At 38.6% G+C, this 10,077-nt stretch overlaps 1 protein-coding gene across 7 annotated transcripts in view; it reads right to left on the reverse strand.

Annotated features, from left to right (window-relative positions):
* sorbs2a (sorbin and SH3 domain containing 2a) overlaps positions 1-8,648 on the reverse strand; it is a 72,200-nt gene extending 63,552 nt beyond the window's left edge. For 2 of the 7 annotated variants that reach the window (XM_017305111.1, XM_017305102.1), the window contains exons 1-2: positions 8,140-8,648; positions 7,249-7,262 (exon numbers count right to left, since the gene is read on the reverse strand). The gene's annotated coding sequence lies outside the window, so the exon portion shown is untranslated. The other 5 variants (XM_017305108.1, XM_017305098.1, XM_017305100.1 and 2 more) reach the window with 4 other exon arrangements.
* Positions 8,649-10,077: the final 1,429 nt, after the last annotated feature.

The following is a 10,077-nucleotide window of genomic DNA, read 5'->3' on the forward strand; positions in this document are numbered from 1 at the left end:
CAGCTTCAGAAGGGATGCCCAGACTTCCCTCTCCCCAGCCACTTCTTCCAGCTCCTCCGGGGGAACCCCAAGGCGTTCCCAGGCCAGCTGAGAGACATAGTCCCTCCAGCGTGTCCTGGGTCTTCCCCGAGGCCTCCTCCCAGTGGGACGTACCCGGAACACCTCACCAGGGAGGCGTCGAGGGACACGGTCGAACGCCTTCTCCAAGTCCACAAAGCACATGTAGACTGGTTGGGCGAACTCCCATGCACCCTCCAGGACCCTGCTGAGGGTGTAGAGCTGGTCCAGTGTTCCACGACCAGGACAAAAACCACACTGCTCTTCCTGAATCAGAGGTTCCACTATCTGACGGACCCTCCTCTCCAGGACCCCTGAATAGACCTTACCAGGGAGGCTTAAGAGTGTGACCCCCTGTAATTGGATCACACCCTCCGGTCCCCCTTTTTGAACAGGGGGACCACCACCCCAGTCTGCCAATCCAGGGGAACTGCCCCCGATGTCCATGCGATATTGCAGAGTCGCGTGAGCCAACACAACCCTACAACATCCAGAGCCTTAAGGAACTCCGGRCGSATCTCATCCACCCCCGGGGCCCTGCCACCAAGGAGCTTTTTGACCACCTCGGCGACCTCGTCCCCAGAGCCTGGAGAGCCCAACCCAGAGTCCCCAGGCTCAGCTTCCTCAAAAGAAGGCATGTTGGTGGGATTGAGGAGGTCTTCGAAGTATTCCGCCCAGCGGCCCACAACATCCCGAGTTGAGGTCAGCAGCACACCATCCCCACTATAAGCAGTGTTGGTGCTGCACTGCTTCCCCCTCCTGAGACGCCGGATGGTGGACCAGAATCGCCTCGAAGCCGTACAATAAAGCTGAACAATGAGCTTATTTGGCAATAATCATTTTAGCTTACCTCCAATGAGGAGTGTCAATAGCTTCATTTCCATTCACCATATAATTGTGGAATTGGATATTCCAAAAAATAATTTTGTTTAGTGGAAACCCACCATTTTCAGTAAAAAATATCTTGTTTTTAGATTAAAAGTTTTGGCGATAGGATGAGGTGGTTTTTGAGTCACGTCGAAATTGGAAACACTTTTTTTACATTACATGAGTCACATGATCAATAGCCAGATGTTGCCACTGGAACAATTCGTGAACAAGAATACGACAGGAAGTAGTTGGGGGATCATGGTTTGTAATGCGTTATAGTGTGAATAAGGTCATTTAAATGTCTTTCTTATATAATGGAAATACCACAGCTGCAAAATTTTTATTTTTTTTTTCACATTAGCAGAGTATTGATGAAGTTTTACGCACATTTGTAATGGTAACACAACTGATGTGCTTCTTCAAGGTAATGGCCCAGACAGTATTATCTCCCATTGTTATTGAATAAAGAATGAATTAATCTAAGCATGTATACATATAAATAGAAACAAGTTTCACATTTTCAATTTAATTGCTGATATTAACTATTAACAGTTACAATAGAGTTCCAATTGATTTATTCTCACACATTCTTTGACATCTGTCCTAATTTATTTTTTGATTTGCTTTACTTGGTCTGATCAGACAAGTGTTGTCCAGCATCTGTCACTCATTCCCAAAGTTGCGGCTCACTTTAAAATCCCAGCACTGTGGCCCTTGCTGCCCTTCCACATGAATCAAAGGAGTCGACATTGCCCTGTAAAAATGCCAGTGTCAGCCATGACTCAGTTTATGAAAAGCTGGTGCAGCAGTGTTGTGACACATGGCTATGAAATGATGACACAAGAGAAAAACGACCAAAAAATGTAGGACGAAATAAATTGAAGGGTAATGGAGTCAAAAAAGTCAAAAACAATATAAAACAATAAGTGAGACACATTGACAGGTTGTTTTTTTTATCCAAATAACATGATGATGTCATTGAGTATGTTTTTGGTAGAAAGTAGTGACAAGTCTCCTGTTTTAGACACAGAAAATCTAAACATCTTTAAAGTATAAAGCATATGTTACAGTAATTCTCGGCATTGTTTTTGAAAGCAGGAAGGCAATAATTAATGGTTCACATAATGTTGGAATTACTCACTCAGTATTGGATTAACAGCTTTTCAGTTTAGAAAATTATTCTCTAGTGAGATGATTTTGCTGGTCATAGTTTTTGCATTGGTAATAAGTGAAACATAGCAAAACTATCACACATTTCAACATTAACCAGAGACAAAAATAACTCAATATCCCTAAAATAATTGCAGTTTTTTTAACACCAGTTGTTCTTGGTGAAAATGAACAGTGAAAATACTAAAACCTTCTATCTAAGATGACTGATCAATTCTACATCTACAAGAGTAATAATGTGCCTTTAATACTTTACAAAGAGAATAAATGTATAGTATTTAGATGTATAATGAATTTTTGAGGCTGTCCTTCCTCAGCCATCTCAGTACTGAGACGAAAAATTACATGATTTGTTGTTACCCTTCTCTGAATGTAAAGGACTTAATCTGCCTCTGACCTTGCACACAATATCTCTCCTTATCAGGAAATGAAAGAAAAATAGATTGAATTGGGCTTCCTGCAATGTGGTTAGCCTTTCATGTTTCAAGCATAATGGAATTTATTTCTAATATTACTTTGAGCTTCATGCAGTGCCTTTCGCTGTGGGTGCACCAGCCTCCCCTCTATGTGAGTGAGTGCTCAACAGACCGATAAGTGGTGTTGTGACTGAAGAAATGTTGCACGACCTGCTGCTGATGCATTGTCTGCCACCATGCTTCTCAATAAAGCAGTGGGGCTTTTCTTGCTGACTTGTAAAACACCAAAGTGGAGCTGTCCTCCAACCTAAAGCTTGTTTAAATATGAGCAAGTTTTAAAAATCACTGTTTGCTCACTGTTTGGAGAACTAGGAAGCTGACTCTTTGCAATAATCTGTCATTGTAAACTTGTAATTTATTTGAGGAAAGAATTCATCTTCTCCAGACATTGGATACAAATGTACTACATTCTTCTTAATTTTATTTGTAAAAAAAAAATAAAAATTGAAGAAGCAGGAATGCAGCCCACTGCTGCAACGTCCCAGTCCAGCAGGAGTGAATGCTGCAGGTCAGGACCTGCATGGAATCTGCTGCATTTCCGCAGATAAAGATTTTTTTAAATATAAATTGAACTTGACTACACTGTTTGATAACTAAGATCAATTTGAAATGGATGTACTTGACTTGTATGATTGGATTGAATTAACCTTTTTGAAAATATCTTATGAGAGCATTTCAGAGATTTTCAGCCTGTGTGTAAACTGATTTATTTTTAAGATCTCAATTGGGATTTCTGGTCTTCATTTTAATCCCACAGCCTGAGATTACACTGCTTAATTTTAAAACAGGGTCATTACTTCTCTTTAATTACTTAGGTTACTCTAATAAATATATAGTTACAAGAAGTAACTGTGCTTGGACTAAAAGCTGAATTGAAAGTGCTTCTTTTTTTACTTTACCTCAAAATCTAAACTTAACCTAATGGCTCTGAGCATTAAACATGCATAATATAAACTTAATCAATCAATAGATCAATCAATCAAGTTTATCAGTATTGTACATTTTGTTTACTGTGTTTTGGTGCTAATCTGTTCGGTGATTTAAGAACTAACAGCAGTATTTTAAATTCTATTCTCTCAGTGGAAGGACTGTAGAACTGTCCTTCAGTCAACTCACATCACCCAGTGATGTGATAGAGCACATCACTGGGTGATGCTGGTGTTTTAGTCAGAACACCAGCAGCAGCGTTCTGGATCAGCTGCAGCTGGAGGATTGACTTTTTAGGCAGACCTGTGACTCTGAGCATTAAGCATGTATAATACCAAGATGATAAAACCATACCATACCAAATTAATGATAACACAATGATTGTGATGTTCTATAACTTGGCATTGGCATCATCAATAAAATCACCAAGATACTAACAAGCCTGAACATGGGAAGCATCTATGAAGATAAATATGTACCTTGGATTTCTGTTTATTATCTAATTTATTACACTTATGGGCTGTAAATCCAATCATTTCAGATTCTTCTCGGGGCCTCTAATTAAGTAATGGCTCAATAAATCCCTGCACTCCCAGGAGAGAGAGCCGGGACATTTACCAGAAGTCTAACAGGAAGAGATTAATACAGATCGAACACACAGCAGTGGTGACACAGAAAAGCATTCACATTTAGAAAAACTATGCACATATAAACAGACTAAGTCACTGTGGGAGGATTTAAAGAGCAATAAAAATGTCAAAAAGCCCAGCTGTTTGTGTCAAATAAGAAAATGCTGAAAGGATTTTAAGCAGTTTGCAAAATGGTTTTTGAAAATTTCACTCTTATCAAACTCTAAATGTTCCTTTCCTCTGAGAATGGTTTGAGCGTTCTCTGCCTGTCCTCCCTCTGATCTTTTAGGGCCAGACAAATCAGTTCCATTTTTTCCCTCTATGTGGAATGTAGCTCCTTAATTCCTTATTTGGATAACAGCTTGGCACTGCTACGTCAAAACGATTTGATTTACTAAATTACTTTGACCCAGAGAAATATGTGTGCATTTGACTAAAGAGGATGTATATTTTCATTTCAAACAACTAACAAGTAAAATAAATTCCCATCAGTGATAAATGTGTTCATATGTTGATACAATTATTTTAATTTGTGTTCTAATAAGGATTTGTAAAAGGATCATTGCACTTTTATTACATGTTTGTGTTGGTGGATTCTGACATGTTGCTCTAAGAGACAGTAACTGAGTCATATGAATAATTAGATGCCTCTTTTTGCATTTGCAACATATCAACAAAACTATTTCAAACTTAAATTTTACTTCTTTTGACGTGCTCTGTAAAAAAAAAAATTGTAACTCGTATAACATCAAGTGTCCTTGCCAAAATGAGAACAAATATCCTTACTTCACTGTGTGTGTTAATTGTCCAATTTCACCAATTATAGGGAGGATGGATCCTGCCAATATCAGTGATAAATTCAGAATAAATGAATGGCTTGCAGCAAATATTGCACCTAAAAATATATTGTTGCATTTTTTTTCATGTCGTGTAGTTTATTATTTTCTCATATTTACTTCATTATAAACTGATTTATTTTTTCCTGTAATATTTCCTCTTTTCATTTTCATTCCTGTCTTACCTTTTATACATTTCTTTTATTTTTTCTCATGTTCTATTTTCCTACACTGAACTAAAAAATATTGAAGAAATACAAAATATGGAAAACTGAAGAAAAGTAATGAAAAAGTAGTAAATAGAAAATGTATTAGATATATAACATAAGAAATAAGAAAAATATAATAATATAAGTAAAAATATAAGTGATTAATTACAAAAGAAAGCTAAATAATAAAACAATAAGTTTGAAAATAAAATTTAAAAATAAATATCAATAATGTAGACTTAATACCGTTGACAATGGTTAATAGTAATTTATGTCACACTGTATAATCAAATTCTTAAGGAAAGTTATTTAGGAAAGTATTTGGCAATATCAATTGCTTTATCAAGACATTTATTATTTTTTACATATTTTACCAAGTTTGGCAGGACTCGTTCTCAATAAATGTCTGTCTACATAAGACGTCAAACCAACTGGGTTTACAAATCTAAGAATTTCTTTGCTACTATAGTTCTGTCAACTTGGCAGAAGTATATTACCTGTCTACTTAGATTCTCTCAATTTCTCAATTGAGAGAATTTTCTCTAAATCTTTTGTAAAAGATGTTAAATTATTGTGCTAAAGAGTCATAAATAAAGTGGTTAAAGCTACTTTGAACAAATAAAATATATAAGATAGATTAGGACTACAGAAAAAGCATGTCCAGGCCCTCCTCATCTGATAAATACCAGCTGCCTGGCTGAAATGGATGTTTCTCTCAACAGCTGATGGACTCCCATGGAGGTAGCCTAGTTTTACCTTTTAGAGCTGAACCAGGCTGAAACAAAGAAGCCAAAACCCAATCACCCCATACTTGTTTGACAGCTCTGCCTCCAGTCCCACTATTCTACCCACACACTGTGACTGACACAGCCTTCAGTTTTAAATCCCCTCCACAATGTTAGGGTGGAGATTTGATGGAGGAGGCAAGGTGAATTGCTCCCTCATGGCCCAGGTTGACTATCTGCCTCAGGTGGAAGAGTTGAAGTATCTCTAGGTCTTGAAATGGTATTGGTCTGTTTTAGAGAAAACTGCCAGCTCCATTCAAACACACACACGCACACACACACACACACACACACACACATACAAAGATGAGAATAAAGTATCACACCCACACATCCGATCTGTAACTTTAGATAAACACACCAACCTGAGAGCAAGTTGCAGTTTGTTGCAAAGCTGCAAGGCCACAATGCCAACCACACCACAGCTAATACGTTCTAACAATCATCAAAGGAATCCTGACAAAAAAAAAAAAACATCAGTAAGTATTAGAAAAACTCTGAAGTTTGGATTTCTTAGCTCTTTTCCGATGCTCAGATCCGTAGCTATAACTGAGCCTAATGTGCAGCTATTGTGAAATAAAGAAAGTAATCCAGTTGAATAGCCATGATTGATCTCTTGCAGCTCTTATATCCACAAGTAGTTGAAGAATTAATTAACTCACATTTAATTCTCATAATTCTACATGTTACAGCTGCTGTGTTTTACAGTGCTGGGCCTGTTTAGTGGTACCACCAGTAAAGTAGCAGGATGATCACATCATGAAAGATGGAATTTCTTACTTTACTCTAAAGTAAATTTATTAAAGTGAAGTTTGATTTTTCTCAAATTTTCACTGCAATATTAAATTAACAGAATAAAAGATTCCTCTATTTGAACGTTTTTAGCATCTTTTCATATGAAACAAAATGTGCCCAATCTTATATTTGGTCACCTTGCTAGACAGAAGCTGAAGCCTCTGAATGTAATTCATTTATTTAACTCGCTTTAGCCTAAAACTGAAGCTACAGACAGGTTTCGCTTCGCATCCCGTCATCTCACTGCAGTAATTCCTGCAACATGTTTACACTCTTCGGTGCCTGAGTCGCACCCCTAATGAGGTCAACACTGGATTCAGAACCTTGTACACTCTTACCCACTACATTTCTCACTCCTTGCCTTTCACTGAGCTGCACTGCAGAGAGCAAACAGAACCATAGTAGATCCATGTTGCTGATTCCACTTGACTATTGATGTCCTGTCAGCCCCCAGGGGCCACTTATAGTGAGAGGAGACCGGAGTCAGCACTTACCGAGTCTCCAGGCGCTGAGGAAAAGCACACATGTACAAACAAAAAAAGAGAATCAGGAAAACAGAAAAATGATTGTTGTTGTACAGCTGTTGTAGCTCATATTAATTTTACGGAATGTTTTTTTTTAATTTTCACTCTTTGGGGAGCTTCAACACCTAGAATGTCAGCTAGTCTTTTTGGTGGATGTGAGAAAATGTCACTTCCTGCCGTCTACAGAGATGTATGCTGCTGCATCCCCTCAAATGACCAAGTGCAATAAAAAAAATGCTCAGATGTTTCATTTATTAACATTCCCTTCCTTTTACACTCTGAAGTGTAACAGGCACTTTGTTCCCAAACATGTTGTGAGGCAGCAGCTCACACTAGTGGGAGATCTGGGATTCTGACCTCCAAACATCATTGGTCAGCATAGCGGGGAGGGGGAGAGATACTGCAGTGGGGTTTTTTTCCTGCAGAGGACTGAGGGAACATGCTACATATCGCCACTATCCATGTGCATTTGCACTCGGATCCTCTCCACTTGTTCCGCTTCACCAGCCAGGACGACCTAATATCCTGTTTGTCTGAAAAGATCAAGCTAATAAAGATTTTAACCTGCTATTTCACGTGTTTTCTGATTTCTTATTAAATTTTGTGGTGTTTGTCTCCTAGAACTCTTATAAAAGTCAAATCACAACTTCATGCATTAGATTTAATGCTAGGGTGAAAACAGACAAATCAAAAATAAAAAATAAATAAGTAAAGCACTCATCAGAAGTACTCTTACTGCTCACCTGTGTGCAAAACTCCTCAGTGAGGATGATGATAATAATGTTTCCATTTGAGTTAATGTGCTTGCTTATATAATCTAGGTTCCCACACGTCTTTATGTAACTGGAAGGGTAAACTCACTGCTTGTGTCGAGGCATCCCAACACGCTGGAGATCCGCTCTGCAAATGAGGGAGAGGAGCTTTACCCGGTCCAGTGGGATGAAGAATGTGGCACACACGCTCCTGTTGACGAGGCTGCTGCCTCCTTCCATTTATCCATTTTGCATGAGTGCATTCAGTCGCAGGCAGGCAGGCAGGACACACCGGCTACACTAGGTGAAACGTGTGGATCAGAGTCACTACTTGATCCACTTCCATCCAAATTGAAAGCTATTCTGTAGAGAGTCTCGCCTCGTCCTGGTTGCTGTCACCCTCCATGCTTCAGTTCTCCCCCTTCTGTCTCTGAGAGCACCCTATATTCAGCTGGACGTCTTCTGGCACACCAGCTCTCTCTGCATCATTTCCTGCTTGTGATTTATGTCTCAGTTCATTTCACTATCATTGTCTGTCCTATAGAGTTTGCATATACAACCACGGCCACAAAGATGACAGTAGAAGTTAGCCCTGTCTTTAACAGCACTTGGGTAGTTCAGTCTTTGGCACAAAGCCTTGTAATGTAAGCTGCTTTAGCATAAACCAATCAGGTGACCTAAGAGCTGTCCTAACAACAACCTGCTGATTATCAGAAGGAGGGAGGAAGGGAAAAACAGGAGGTAGGACGGTGTTAATGTAGCTTAGTGTGGTGGAAATATGGGGAAGGCATTTCTTAATTATTGTAAATCTACATGCTTTAATTTCACAACTGAAGGATTATATTACAATAAACACAAAAACGATCTTTAAAAAATCATAAAGGGGAAGTATTGTGTATTTTCCAGGCACATAGTGCCATTTTATAGCACTTGTTAACTTCAGTTTTAATAAAAATGCTGCACATATCAAATAGGACTTAAAAGAAGTTTGACTTTGTAGTTTAATGACTTCAAATTGGGCCTCTGTCTGCCTTCAGGACGTCATCACAACATGGCCCTTCTATTAACCCTTTAACAATGTTTTCATCAGCGATGAACTAGTAGAAGCTACTATAAGGTGTTTTCTAATTGCTGCTGGCTAGTCTGAAGGAGTTGAGGAGTCATGGTGGAGGGCAGCTTGGAGACTGCAGCTCCAAGGAGGAGCTGAGTTCTTACAGGCGGTTCTAGAGCCACGCAGGCGTTTTGCACAGCTGAATGGTTGCTACAGGAGATTATAAGAGATTTCAGACATGCATGAAAGAATCAAAGCGACTATAGGTATTTTATTTATTTTTTTATTTATTTGTTTAATTTTATGTTTTTTTGACAAGGGAATAACATTATAACAGAATATAATGCTCAAAAAAGTTAATTTTACTTAAAACTGTCCTTTTAATTCATTTAGCAGACATACGAGCTCTTAGATGTTCACACAGGGTCGGTGTCCTCCGTTCATCTGTTAGTGGATGGAAACTTTGGAGAAAGTCAATAAGATGTGCCACAGGGGAATTAGGGATAAAATGCACTCACAAAAACTGGTCTGAGCTTGTTCTTGTTAGATACACACAGAACACTATTGGATAACATGCTGAGCAAAAGTATGTCCCCTCAAAGATTTCTTCTATTTTTGACACTCAGAAGTTTTCAGAACATTTCTTCAACCTTATTTGTTCTCCCTTAGCATTAGCAACAACCACAAACGTGGGTTTTTTAAGTTGCTGTGGAGGAAGTTTCCCCATTGTTTTCTTTGTTTTTTGTTTTTTTTTATTGTTTAAAATCAGACACATTGGAGAGGGATCAACAGCCTCCTTTGGGTTACACCAAAGCATTAGAATAGAATTTAAGGGCTTGGAGTAGGCCACTCCAGAATGTCCTTTATTGGACCCATTGAGAGGAAGACTTGTTGGGCTGATTTTGATAACTGATTATGCTGCTTAATCTAAATGTCCTTCAACTTGAAATCATAAACTGATTACCAGACAGTTTCCTTCAAGTTCTTCGGTAGAGT

The sequence above is a fragment of the Poecilia reticulata genome, linkage group LG1 (assembly GCF_000633615.1).
Source record: "Poecilia reticulata strain Guanapo linkage group LG1, Guppy_female_1.0+MT, whole genome shotgun sequence".
In the NCBI taxonomy this organism is placed as follows: Eukaryota; Metazoa; Chordata; class Actinopteri; order Cyprinodontiformes; family Poeciliidae; genus Poecilia; species Poecilia reticulata.